The following is a 13201-nucleotide window of genomic DNA, read 5'->3' on the forward strand; positions in this document are numbered from 1 at the left end:
CTTTCAAGGATGAAGGTAAGCGTCATTCCGGATTCTGAGTTTGCCAAAGGAGGAATTAATGACAGATGTGAAAGCGACCGGTTCAGAAGCCTTCGTCACAACGGGACTGAGTAGCAAAGAGGAACACAGTGTGGGGGTGAACACAGGCCATTCTTCCAAAGGCCCCAGAGGCTGCCTGAGGGCAAATCCTCACTATAGAAACTTAGTCGTATTTTCTTTCTATGGGAATTGAAACGTTAGACTCAAGAATCCGTCTACGGGTCAAAAAAACAAGATGATGATAAGAATTATGATCCCACTTCAGACATCCAACTGATAAAAATAATGTACAGAATGATCAGCATTGCTCTGAGGCATTCATTAGGGTATGTGCATCACACTTCTATGGAGTGACAGATGGTTGTGAATTAATGAAAGGAAGACACCAAAAAACACTGAAATTATTTCAGAATGAGTTTCCCCAAATATGGCATATGGCTAGAAACAAATTCTATGTTATGCTTGTTAAATCCATTAGGTGAATTCTTGCCTCAACCTGTTGTTTTCTTCTAGTCTTCCTCTCTCCCTCTCCTCCCTCCCCTACATCTCCCCTCCCTTCCCCTTCCTCCTCCCCATCCCCTTCCTTGCCGGCCCCTCCCCTCCTTTTCTTTCATTCATTAGGAGGTTTCTTAATCCGGGATATAAAATGTCTTTAGTCAAGAGGTACCAAAAAGTGTTTAATGATCAATCTGTGCCCCAAAATACAGAGGCAAGGATGGCCTGTTGCCCTTTACACTCTAATAGCAACATTTTTTTCCCTTTTCTTTACACTCCCAGCCTTTTCTGATTCCATTCCAAACATCATAATTAGTATAAAAAGTATTGTGGTTCTCAGAAAAGGAGTAATTCATCTGATATCTGTCATTTTGGTCAACAACAGCCACAACATGAAATACGTGTGCCCGGGGAACACTTAAAGAGGAAGTTGACTTTCACTCAGAGATTTTCTGAGTTTCAGGAATCTTGGATTTTTAAGTTTGAAGCTTGGAGCCAGAGCACCCACTATCACAGTTATATAAAAAAAAAAAAAAAAAAAAAAAAAAAAAAAAAGCCTATTAGTTCCCAACACAATGCTATGTTATATAAACTAAATCTCTCTCGTAATTGTTTTTAAAATTGGACCCTCCCCCAGTCCCAAGTTTAGGAAAAAACAAAACCTCTTAAAATATGTATTTGCTTCAGACTCTCTAGCAATCCTTTAATAAAGAGGATATGAGTGTTAAGAACAGTCCAGGCTAGAGTTAAGCAATATGTTAACTATTACTTCAGCTCTGAACCGTACTGTTCCGTGTTAAATGAATTAGTCTTTGAAGGAAGCCGTGCGAATTACCCCAGGACTTGACTTGAAAGGAGCGATTTGAGTTCTCCGGCCATATAATCCGCAGCAATGCTGGCTACTTTAAACTGTTGATTTTCACTGAGTCTTGAATTTCCTTCTCTTGTCCTGTTGCACGTGCATACCTGAAAGCATATTCGTGCTTTTTCTGTAAACCGTATTTAATTCTCTCCAATTTCCCTTGAACTGTACTAAGTCTAAAGAACGCTGAGAACTACAACCCATGAACTGAGTTACGAGTTTAGAGAGATAACATTTGGATGTATCTCTTGTTTTTCAGACAATATAAGTAAGGAGCTTAGAAGAGTCTATGGCTTATAGTAATTGCTATATAAGTGTTAGCATTTTTTTTGATATGACTGTTGCTGGGGCGCCTGGGTGGCTCAGTCGGTTGAGGAGCGTCCGACTTCGGCCCAGGTCATGATCTCGCAGTTCATGAATTCGAGCCCCGCGTTGGGCTCTGTGCTGACAGCTCAGAGCCTGGAGCCTGCTTCGGATTCTGTGTCTCCCTCTCTCTCTGCCCCATCCCCACTCATACTCTGTCTCTGTGTTAAAAATAAATAAAACGTTTTAAAAAATTTAAAAATATGACTATTGCTATCTTATTCTTAGAAAGGTAGAATATAATTTCCATAATTACAAATATTCTAAACATTTAATGCAAAGTTGATATAATGTCTACCAACATGTAATCAAGATACTCTTTGTGTGTCCAACACCAATTTGCCCCAATTCATATTTAAGATTATTTGTTGTTTGTTCTAGTGTAGATATGGAGAAAAGAAACTACTACCTTGATCATATATTATACTCATGAAAAAAGAATCACCTTATTTTAATGAATGGTTTCAGACTTAAATATTTGCAATTCTTCAATATAAACTCACAGTGTAAGTTTTCTTAAGTCTAATCCTATTTACCGTGTTTCCGAAAAGCCGTTGTTTCCATAATCAATGTCTTCCCACATGTTCTCAAAATGGTAAAAATTATGCATTGAACATGGTCACAAGGCTACACATTTTTCTTATTGGGGATAAATCATAAATATTTCATTTTGATGATGTATCATAAGTGATAATGTAGTTCTACTGTCTATAAGGGAAAACTGAGGCATAGAAATTGTAAACAGAGCCAAGATGACATAATTAAGGGTTGGAGCTGGGGTTCGAGGGAAGGACACGGCCTCAGAGCCTCCCCACCCCTCAGTGACCCTCTGCAATGTCTCTCTAATAAAGACAGAAAATTCCCTACCCAAGCAGAGAATAATAAGTATCATTGGTTACTTTCATCCCATATGCCATTTTCTATTATTGCTATTATTTGCGTTTGTTTAGTTTCCATAGATGGAGTAGTTTAGCGATTCAGAAAACTGTATGACATAAGGTCCTTATATTTCTTGCTGACCATTTTCTCTGTTAGACTGTCGGCAGGGACATCTTTTGCCATTCTCAATGTAGCACATTTCCTTTTTTTCTAATGTTTTCTAGTACTGTCTTTAATTCTTCAAGAGAATATTTCTAATTTCTAAAGGTCTTTTGAAGTATTGTGTTTATAGATTTATTTTTCTCAGGTGTCAGACAATAATACCGTTATTTTTCTGACCAACTATCAACTATTTCTTAAAAGTCATTGGTAAGAATATTAATTAGACTATTTCTGAAGACATATTTTGATCTTATTGATCAACATAACAACAGATACATTGATAATTTCTTATTTTGTTAATCTGATCTGTATGGCACGGAATACAAGTTGAATGACCCAAAGGGAAATTGTCCTGTTCCATACCTCTTACCTATGAAGCCATCCCAGCTCTGGTAAAATCTTTCCCACAGAATGTTCCTCGTGTCTGTCTCTTTTCATGTCTTATGCAGCAGAATATTCATTTCCAGGATTGGATCCACACAGAAGGACAGATTTCTTCGTGTATTCATTCATTCCTTCATCCTATATGAATTTATTGAATACCTGTTCAATCACTTTGAAATATATTTATCTAACCTTAATCCTGAGCGGGACACCGTGCCAGGCACAGAGAAGGATGGGGTGAGAATATAAGATTAGAAAGGAGTACAGTCTGATCTTTCCCACATTTCATCTTTACTGCCAAAGCCTCTATTTACTGTTGATTTGTTCTGGATGTGGCTTGATGATCTTGGCCATTTCAATATGCTATAGCCTCATGTGAAAAACAAATATCTCCCTGAGTGTCTGACTTACTACCAAGAGGAGAAATAATCAGCCAGGAAAATCGGAATCAATGTATGCAGCTTGCATGTGATGTCTGCAGAGAGTGTTGAAACATAAAATATATTATTCAAAAAATATATACGACAAGAACATATGCATTGGCTTTAGGAATCTCGGTTGTTTGGGATCTCATTTAGATCAAGGCTGACTGCACTTCCTGATGACAACATTGTGCTCTCAGGTGGAATTCTCCCCCAGCCTAACAGCAAGTAATACCCTTCTAAAAGCCATGAATATACCTACTCCCTTGAATATCAATTACGTTAACACGGAAATCTTCCTAGTCTCCAGTTGCCCATGAAACAGAGCCTTGAAATTCCTCCAGAACCTAGGTCACCTTCATGCCAGCAGCCTGCTCTGTCACCCTGGTGCCTAGGTTTTGAAAGGCGGGGCTTGCCAAAGGAAGAGTCACGTGGAAATAAAATGATGTCACTATCAGGATTCTGTTCTTTCCCCATTGCACTAGCACAACAGAAAAGAGACATCTTCCCCCAGAATTTATATCCTTAGATGCCTGTCTCTCTCAGCAAACGAAGAAATGTCATGCATTATGCTTCATCGGATGTATTTTCCGTCTCTTTTGAAACATGTATTTTTTTTTCTTTTCAATAAAAATGTGAGATGATTTGTTTAAAAAGAAAAGAAAGGAAAAAGATAATCTATTTTATCTATCTATCTATCCCCCTTCCTTGCTAACGGTATTCACCAGACATCTGTTTGCATTCATCCACTAAACATACACACACCCACACATACAACTTGTCTGAAATTTAGTAAAAATCTCCACATTCTCTCTGACTCTCCACACTTAAGGTCACGTCTTCTCTGTGTGAGGTGCCTTCAAATCTTAATAGTCAATGACAAAAGATCATTGCTAGGAAAGTTCTGAAAATATCAAGTTCTTGACACACTGCCTGCACCAGGGACAGGCTAACAAGGATATACTAACGAAGAATCCAAACCCCTCTTCTTTCAATTCATTCAGTTTTTACATCTGTAGAAATAAACACCATAGTGTCTTAAAGTTACTTAATGAAAAAGACTGTCTGTCCTCTGCTTTATCCGCCAACCTGAATTGCGGGCATGGGTTCCGAAAGAATAACCGCTTGGGCTCGAAAAAATACTTTTTAAAGTTACTTTGGAGAGAAATATGAGAAAAATAACCTAGAATACAAACAGAAACTTGAAGGGTTCAAGGGAAAAAAACCAATATATTTTTCCTTGTTTAGTGAAATCAATACAATTGACTAGAATAAACTATTCAAAATGCAGGAGATTACGCAATTGTTAAGTGTTTCCTAAAACATGAAAGTGTTACTTTAGTGTTTGAAGGACTTTAGTTTTGATTCCATTGCCATCATTTAAGAGCTGTGCTACGTGGGACAAGGGAGTAGCCTATGTATAAACAATATAAACATATATATTATTTTTATATTTATATGTGTAATTATAAATGTATTTAAATATTTATATTGTATGTATATGTCTTCATGTCCCCATTTTTAAATTGAATATACAAAGGATTACTATACATATCACTCTGAGAAAATCATAGACTCATAGGTATTTTGAACCATGCAGAGTAGAGTGCCATTGAATACTTTACCATTTCAGGAAATATTAAGAAATATTAGGGGCGTCTGAGTGGCTCAGTTAAGCGCCTGACTTCAGCTCAGGTCATGATCTCTCTGTTAGTGAGTTCGAACCCCAAGTCGGACTCTGTTCTGACAGCTGGGAGCCTGGAACCTGCTTCGGGTTCTGTGTCTTCCTCTCTTTCTGCCCCTCCCCAACTCTCTCAAAAATAAACATTAAAACAATAAAGAAATATTACATATTAACCCCAGCCTGTTGCTTAAAACATGACTCAACGATTTATGTCCCTCTTATGATTGCAACTTCTTTGAGGATACAACTTAAGGCACTATGCATTGTGGCCTGTAAATGAAAATTGTAAATCAATGATCAAGTTACTTAATGAGAGGTTATTATAGAACTTATCAAAAATTTTAATAGACAGTGTGGAAAATTGAGAGGAGAATTTCTCATTGTAAAATCCTGATTGGGTTAATGTTGTAATGACATTGTCCTAATGAATCTCAAGGCTAGAGAGTTAATGCTGTGGGGTTTCATGAGCAAATACAAAGATGTTTCCACTCAGCTTGTTCTAAAATAAGGAAAAAAAAAAAAAAACCTAAAAAGATCTGAAGCCAAACTTTTAGTTCATGAAAAGACATACTGGCATTTGAAATGTATTAAGCCTTTCCCCTCATAATTTTCAAATTGTAAATAAAAATAATGAATCTCAACAAATACTGATTACATTTATGAGCCTTAAAATCCAATTGTATTAAATTTTAGCCTGATGCATTTCTTTTAAAAAAATACTGTTGGGAAATAGCCTCAGATAAGTATTCAAGGGCCTACCACACTATTCAAAATCTAAACTTGCATTGATTACTAGCAAAGACTATGCCTATAGACACAGCTTAACTCTGCCGATATGTCATTCTTTTCTGTTCAGATTTTTATTTAAATTCTGGTTAGTTAATATATAGTATCATATTTGTTTCCTGAGTAGTATTTAGCGATTCATCACTTACATAGAACACCCAGTGCTCATCATAACAAGTGCCCTCCTTAATGCCCATCCCCCATCTAGCCCAGATACAGAACTCTTATTTTCCTCCTTTTTACTTGATTATTCCTACATTTCTATTAATATTTTTTAAAGTCCTCTTATTCTCTTTTCATCTGATATATAAATAATTATTGAGGCTGCATCCAGAAGACACTACATACATAAACAACAGTTTCTTAAACATATCACGTTATTAGATTTATAACAGTGTTTAGTGATATGCCACTAATACAGAGCAGTTAATTTGGAAAGAACTGGATATATATGAAGATTAGTACGAACTAAGTATAGCACACAAAGCTACTCTTTGCTTACTAATTAGATTTCTTGCTGAATTCTTTAGTCTGGAAGCAATAGCTAAGAGAGATCAGTAGGAGAATGTATCCCATGGAACCATTTAGCTGGTATCTTATATCAGAACAAAGGTCACCATAGCTGATTTGTTACTGAAAACCCCAAGTTTTATCTTAGCCAGTCCCTTCTGGAAGAACAAAAGGCCCATAGAATCACGCTTCCCAGCAGTGGTACCGTTTTTTAAAATAATTTAGATATTTTGCATTTAAGCCTTGTTTGGGAAAAAAATATGTATAATTCCTCTTTATTCTAGGTTCAAATTTGGTTGATAGTACAGAAACAGTGTTAAATACCACAGACTTCGAATATGAGAATCACAAGCTTACTGCTTCCCTGAGATAATTTTTCCCAAACGAGTAAACAAAAAATGGTAACTTCCCCCAAAAAGGAGATAACCCCCACCAGTACAGGGCTTTGAAAACAAGAAAACTCTCATTTTATCTTCTTATCTCTCAAAAGTACATTAAATGTGGGACAGAAAAAAAAAAGGAGTGAAAATCAAGTAAAAGGTTGTTAAAAAGAGAGAGAGCATTTGCTTTTGGCTTTATGTGGTCTGACAAGCCACGTCTTTGATGACGTAGACCTTTTAAATGGAAACCCAGGCTGGATTTCTAAGCGGCACTGTTGTTTTAACAGATTTGCTTATATATTTATTTATATACTATCAGTCAACGTTAAAAATTTCTCCGAAATAAAAATTCTATAAAAGAGAACTAGCATGGCAGTTATATATATTTAATAAACCCCTCTAAAATTATGTACCTTATGAAGCACTCAAAGCGATTTCTAATCATCACATATTTAAGCTATGTATTTATTTAATTGTGACAAGCAAAATAACATTACATAAATTATATTCTATCTTCAGGCAAAACTCATTCCAATTAAGGGTAAGCATTTTGTAAGTGCTTAATATTTGTTATTACATTAAAAACAGCTCTTGGAACACCATGAAGTTTCACCGCAATGGCCCTTGTGGAACTATAACTCTTGTTGAAACCATGTTGTATTTTGCCTTGGGCAAAATCTTCTGCATTTGCTTTAGCTGTAATAATTTATTATCTCGAGCTAATATCACCAATGCACACAATGCCTAAAAATGTTTGCTACAAGCAAAGATTACAGGGAAGATTCTTTCAACGTATCAGCCATTTTTCTTTCTTCTGATACCCAAAGGGATTAAATCCTTACGTTAGAACATCAGATTCAGTCCTTTGAACATGACAAAAATATTTTAACTTGTTGGTTTGTAATAAGTAATTTATGAATCTGATGATTGTTAAACTTCTATTTTCTGCATTATCAGATTACTTAAAATATGTGTTTTGGCTGTTAGCCACTGTTATCCTAATTGCGTTGTATCTTTGTTTCTAATTGAGCATGCTGTTCTATTAAAGAAACAAAATTTTATCAAGAAAAAAGTCACATATATCAATATGTGAAAAAACAATATGTACTTGTAAATTGTCTTTTATTTTAACAAAAACGATCTTATCTTTGCAACTAACATTTTTTTTTTTTTTACCACTATAGTAGGGCTAACTACTCAAGTTTCTCATTAAGTAGTTAGCTATTCACCTCATTTGTTTAACTCTTTACTAATATCAGTAACACTCCAGTTTCAAGCATCTCCATGTTTCACTTTATTGGTTATTAAAAATAATACTGCATAATAATTCTTTTGTATACTCATAAAATTGTGCCGATTTCTATAAGGCACATTTATAAACTAAGCTTTCTGATTCAAAGCGTATGTGTATTTTAATTTCTGATGAATCATGTCAGTTTATCACCCACAAAAATCATACATTTTAGTGTTCTCGAAATCGACGTATGAGAACACCCATGCCCCTTTACACTCCCTCATACGTAATACTCTACAGAAAGGAAGGAAGGAGGGACAGAGAAAGAGAAAGGATGTTGCGATCATGACCTCTCCAAGTTTTAGAAAAGGGTAATTTTCTTGGGAGTTTTTGGGGGGATGGGGAGAAAACAGGCGGGGGCTGGAGGTGGTGCATAAAATGAGAGCAGGATTTAAAGAGATCCGAATGAAGAAAGCAGTGTGATTAAATCAAAATTGCCCACTTTGAGTCCAAAAAAGATGAGGCAATTTATATCATATCACTATCTTGTTATTTAACTTATTATTTTATATATTCTGTCGTATAAAAGCGTGGTTCCCCACGACTTATAGAATCTAACCCCAATCTTTTCACACCAACATTGTAAAAGTCACCCACTTTGCAGAGAGAACTTTACTTATTATTCTTGCTCTGGTCCATCACTCACTCCCTTCGTGCTATCATTTACACGTCCCACGTTTCTTGCCATTCTATGGTTCTCTGCTTTGAATGCATCCCTGAGTTTTCTCCTTCTTTCACTTGTGATCCATGAGCAAATCCGGCGTGTTCCACGTCTGTTACATATCCGGTAATCTGAGCCCTCACTTCTCTCATTAGAAACAACAGGGCCGCATTGTCATTGGGCGATCACAGTGGAAACACCGCAGAAGCTTTCTCATTGGCTGCTGCCATGGAAACACCAGGACAGCATCTTCATTGGCTGCTACCTGTGGAAGCATCCGGATGGTTTCCTCACTGGCTCTTCAGCTTCCACTGTTGTTGCTCTGGACTGAGCATTTATTTATGAACCGGATCACATCGTGTCATTTCTCTGCTCAGGGAAACTTCAAGAACTTTCCTACTTGGAGACAAAGCCAAAGTCCATGCCACAGACTAAGACTTACCTGATTGAAGCATTCACTCTTTTCCTTCCTGCACCCACCCACCCCCCACCCCCCCTCGCTCCCATCCTACTCGGTTCTCTCTTCATCCCACGTGTCTCCTGCTCTCAAACTCTTGCTTGAGCTTTGCTCTCTGGTTGGACATTCTTCTCCAGAGAGTTCCATGACTTCTTTTCCTTCAAATACTCAAGTGCTACCTTACCTATGATCATTTTATATCACCCATCATTCTGAATCTTCCTTCACTTTCTTATGCTTTGTAAAACACGTTACATTTTTTACCCGTATCAATTATTGGTTTCTTGTTATTGTTGTTGTTATTTTGGTCCCTTCTCCTTATTTAAGCTTTAGGAGGATACGGCTTTCTCCTTCATCTCCTTCCTTTTCTCCTCCGTTTTCCTAGAAGCAATTTTCCCAGTCCCAAGAATAGAGAATTTTAGTCGCTATGTAATCAGTAAGCATTTTGTGTGAATTTATGTAATTTGTCCGCATTGTTGATACAACCTGAAATACCTATCTCTCAATTTTCATTCCTTCTCCTTTCCTTTAGAAACCCAGTACCCATGCCATTTATTCCATTAAAGCCTTTTTAATTCCTTCAGTTCTTTTTTTTTAAAAATCTTTTTTAATGTTTATTTTTGAGGCAGAGAAAGACAGAACCTGAGCGGGGGAGGGGCAGAGAGAGGGAGTCACAGGCTCCTTAGGAGCAGGCTCTAGGCTCTGAGCTGTCAGCACAGACCCTGATGAGGGGCTCGAACCCACAAACCGTGAGACCATGACGGGAACCAAAGATGGACGCTTAACGGACTGAGCTATCCGGGCACCCTTAATTCCTTCGGTTCCAATTAAAGGTTCTCTCTGAATGGTTTCAGAGTATTTTAAGTTCTTACCTTGGAATCTTTGACATTGCCTCATGCTTTCAAGTTACTAAGTGCATAGCTGTGTCTCCCAGTAGAAGGTAAAGTACTTTCAGTTACGACTGTAGAGACAGGCAACCTGCCACCAGTCCCCAGGGTCCCCTCCGTGTAGGTTTGCCAGGTAAAATAAAGGATCCCCCGTTAAATTTAAATTTCAGATCAAGACCAAATGCAATATTTGGAACACACTCATACTAAAATCTTCATGTTGCTGAAATTCAATGTAAATTCTAGTTTACCTCTGGGTTTTATCTCTAACCTTGCTTATAACATAAAGTTACGCATTTTTGTCCAGCAACAAATATAGCCAAATCCTCACAATCGGTAGCCATCCATTTTAATTTCCTTCTAATATCTCGTGCTGTGTCTCCTACAATCATTTATCTTGGCAAACTGGCAAGACTCTGCTGCTGCTGAATTCGTTTAAGAATTTCCATAACCATACAGTACACTTTCTCCTTTCCCAGCATGCAGTTCCGTTAAAATAAACCTTTGGGCACCTGCTTGGTTCATTTGGCTTGAGCTCTTGGGTTCAGCTCAGGCCATGACCCCACAGTTCCTGAGGTCAAGGCCCACAGTGGGCTCTGTGCTGATCAGTCGGAGCCTTCTTGAGATGCTCTCTCTCCCTTTCTCTCTCTGCTCCTCCCCGATTTGTGCACCTGTGCTCCCCCTCCCCCAAATAAATAAAATAAAATAAAATAAAATAAAATAAAATAAACCTGTATATTTATTCTTGTTAGGATCAATTGCAGAAGATGGCAATGACATTTTATAGTGTGGCCATGGCATTAATGGCTCATATTTTAAAAATAGCTTCTGGGGCACCTGAATGGTTTGGTCAGTTAATAATCCAACCCTTGATTTCTGCTCAGTTCATGATCTCACGGTTTGTGACATCAAGCCCTGTGATGGGCTCTGTGCTGACAGCATGGATCCTGCTTGGGATTCTCTCTTTGCCTCCCTCTCTGCCCCTCCCCACTCATGTGCACACATTCTCTGTCTCTCTCTGTCTCTCTCTGTCTCTCTCTCTCTCTCTCAACATAAATAAAATAACCTTAAAAATTATAAAAATAGTTCTCATTTTAGAACAGTTTTAGATTCACAGAAAGTTGCAAATATAATTCATGGAATTCTCAGATATAAGCTACCAACTCCCCTTAATGTTATCATCCTACGTTACTATGATACGTTAGTCAAAACAAGAAATTAACATTGATCCAATATTACTGAATGCTAATTTTCAGATTTCTCCAGTTTGCCCACACATGTCTATTTTCTGTTGCAGGATCCCATATGACATTCAATTGTTATGTCACCTTGAGCTACTCTGGTCTGTGACAGACAGTTTCTTAGTCTTGTTTTTGATGACCCCAAAGTTCTGAAAGATACTGTCCAGGTAGTCTAGAGAATGTGTTTCAATTTGTTTTGATTTTTATTTTTTTCTGGAAGAACACTGGTAATTTTAGTTATTCTGATTAGGTTGGAGATTTTTTTTTTAAAGGAAAATCACAAGGGCGAAGTGCCTTTTTCATTATATTTTATCAGAGTGCTTGTAACATCAACGTGACTTACGGCCTAATTAACCTTGAACACATGATTAAAGCAGTATTTGCTGGTTTTCTCCACTATAAATATACAGTTTTCCCTTTCCTAACTCACTTTTATTACATGAACTACTCGTTTATGAGCTATTTTTTGATTATATGTTTGGATAGATTGAATTTTTCTTCAAAATATATATTGACAGTAACATCAATTCTTCTCAAGATTGCTTAAGCTCAAAAGTTCCTCTAGAATAGAGAAATGAGACTAGCATTTACATCAATTAGATTTTTAAAGTATGTAAGTAAAAAAAAAAAAAAAAACAAAAACAAAAACAAACCCTCCAAAGTACAAATGCAGATGTTTTATTTACCTCTTAAGGGGCACCTAGGTGACTCAGCTGGCTAAGCGTCTGATTCTTAACGTCAGCTCAGGTCATGATCTCATGGTTCGTGAGCTCAAGCCCTGCATCGAATCCTCCTTGGAATTCTCTCTCTCCCTCTCTCTCTCTTCCCTCCCCTGCCCATGCTCTTTCTCTCTCTCTAAAAATACATGAACTAAAAAAAAATATGTTTATTTACTTCTTTAAGACTGACTGCAAAGAGACCAAAACTAAGGTATTTTCAAGCTGTTCACATATGACTCTATAATGTTATCAGATTGAAAGATCAGAATGATAATTTAGAGCTAATGAATTGAATATAAAGAGGATTAATGTTAATTTTATTACTTGATTTGTATCAACTCAAGGTGTAATTCACATGCAGCCATAAGATCCAACTGATCAGTAACCGTTTTACGTTGTGTTTCCCAGAAATACACTCCGAGGGAAATGATTTCTGTGTATAAGATTTAATCAGAAGTGTTCCAAGAAAAACTAATAAGGGAGAGGGGAAATGGGAGTGGAAAAGGAAGGGGGCCAAGAAGGTTCATCAAGGAAAGTACCACAGTGGGTAAATCTGGTCTAGAAGACCCTGCTGGCTCTGCTTGGGAGCTGGAGGGAGTTGCAGTCCTCAATCCTACTGCTGCCACTCCCTGGCAAAGAGGTGTCCCAGGGGACAATGTAAAATCCTCAGCAGCCTGCACAAGGGCAAAGAGGTTCCAGGAGTCTGAGAGCTGAACTCCAGCAAAGACACACAGGAACCAGAGGCAAAAGGTGGCCACACGCAGTAAAGGAATCTGTAGGACGTAGGGACACCTACCGGACTGAGCCACCCAGGCACCCCCCACTTTTACTTTTAAAGGTCCCTACTTAGTGAAGCTTCAGATATAGAAATCCTAATGGAGACACGGTGTCTTTTCCAGATGCGTGAAAAACAAAAACAAAAAGCTAATATCACCTTCAATTGAATTAGTTTAGAGTGCAGTGTTGTTGATTTCAT

At 37.4% G+C, this 13201-nt stretch overlaps 1 long non-coding RNA gene across 1 annotated transcript in view; it reads right to left on the reverse strand.

The window, feature by feature from the left end:
- Positions 1-762: 762 nt before the first annotated feature.
- The window catches only part of LOC131519766 (uncharacterized), a 41519-nt gene continuing 29080 nt past the window's right edge, over positions 763-13201 (reverse strand). Inside the window, exons 2-4 of the long non-coding RNA XR_009265783.1 lie at positions 3171-3322; positions 1370-1500; positions 763-1041 (exon numbers count right to left, since the gene is read on the reverse strand). This is a non-coding gene — a long non-coding RNA (uncharacterized LOC131519766). The remainder of the gene's footprint in view (positions 1042-1369; positions 1501-3170; positions 3323-13201) is intronic.

The sequence above is a fragment of the Neofelis nebulosa genome, chromosome 1, assembly GCF_028018385.1.
Source record: "Neofelis nebulosa isolate mNeoNeb1 chromosome 1, mNeoNeb1.pri, whole genome shotgun sequence".
Classification (NCBI taxonomy): domain Eukaryota; kingdom Metazoa; phylum Chordata; class Mammalia; order Carnivora; family Felidae; genus Neofelis; species Neofelis nebulosa.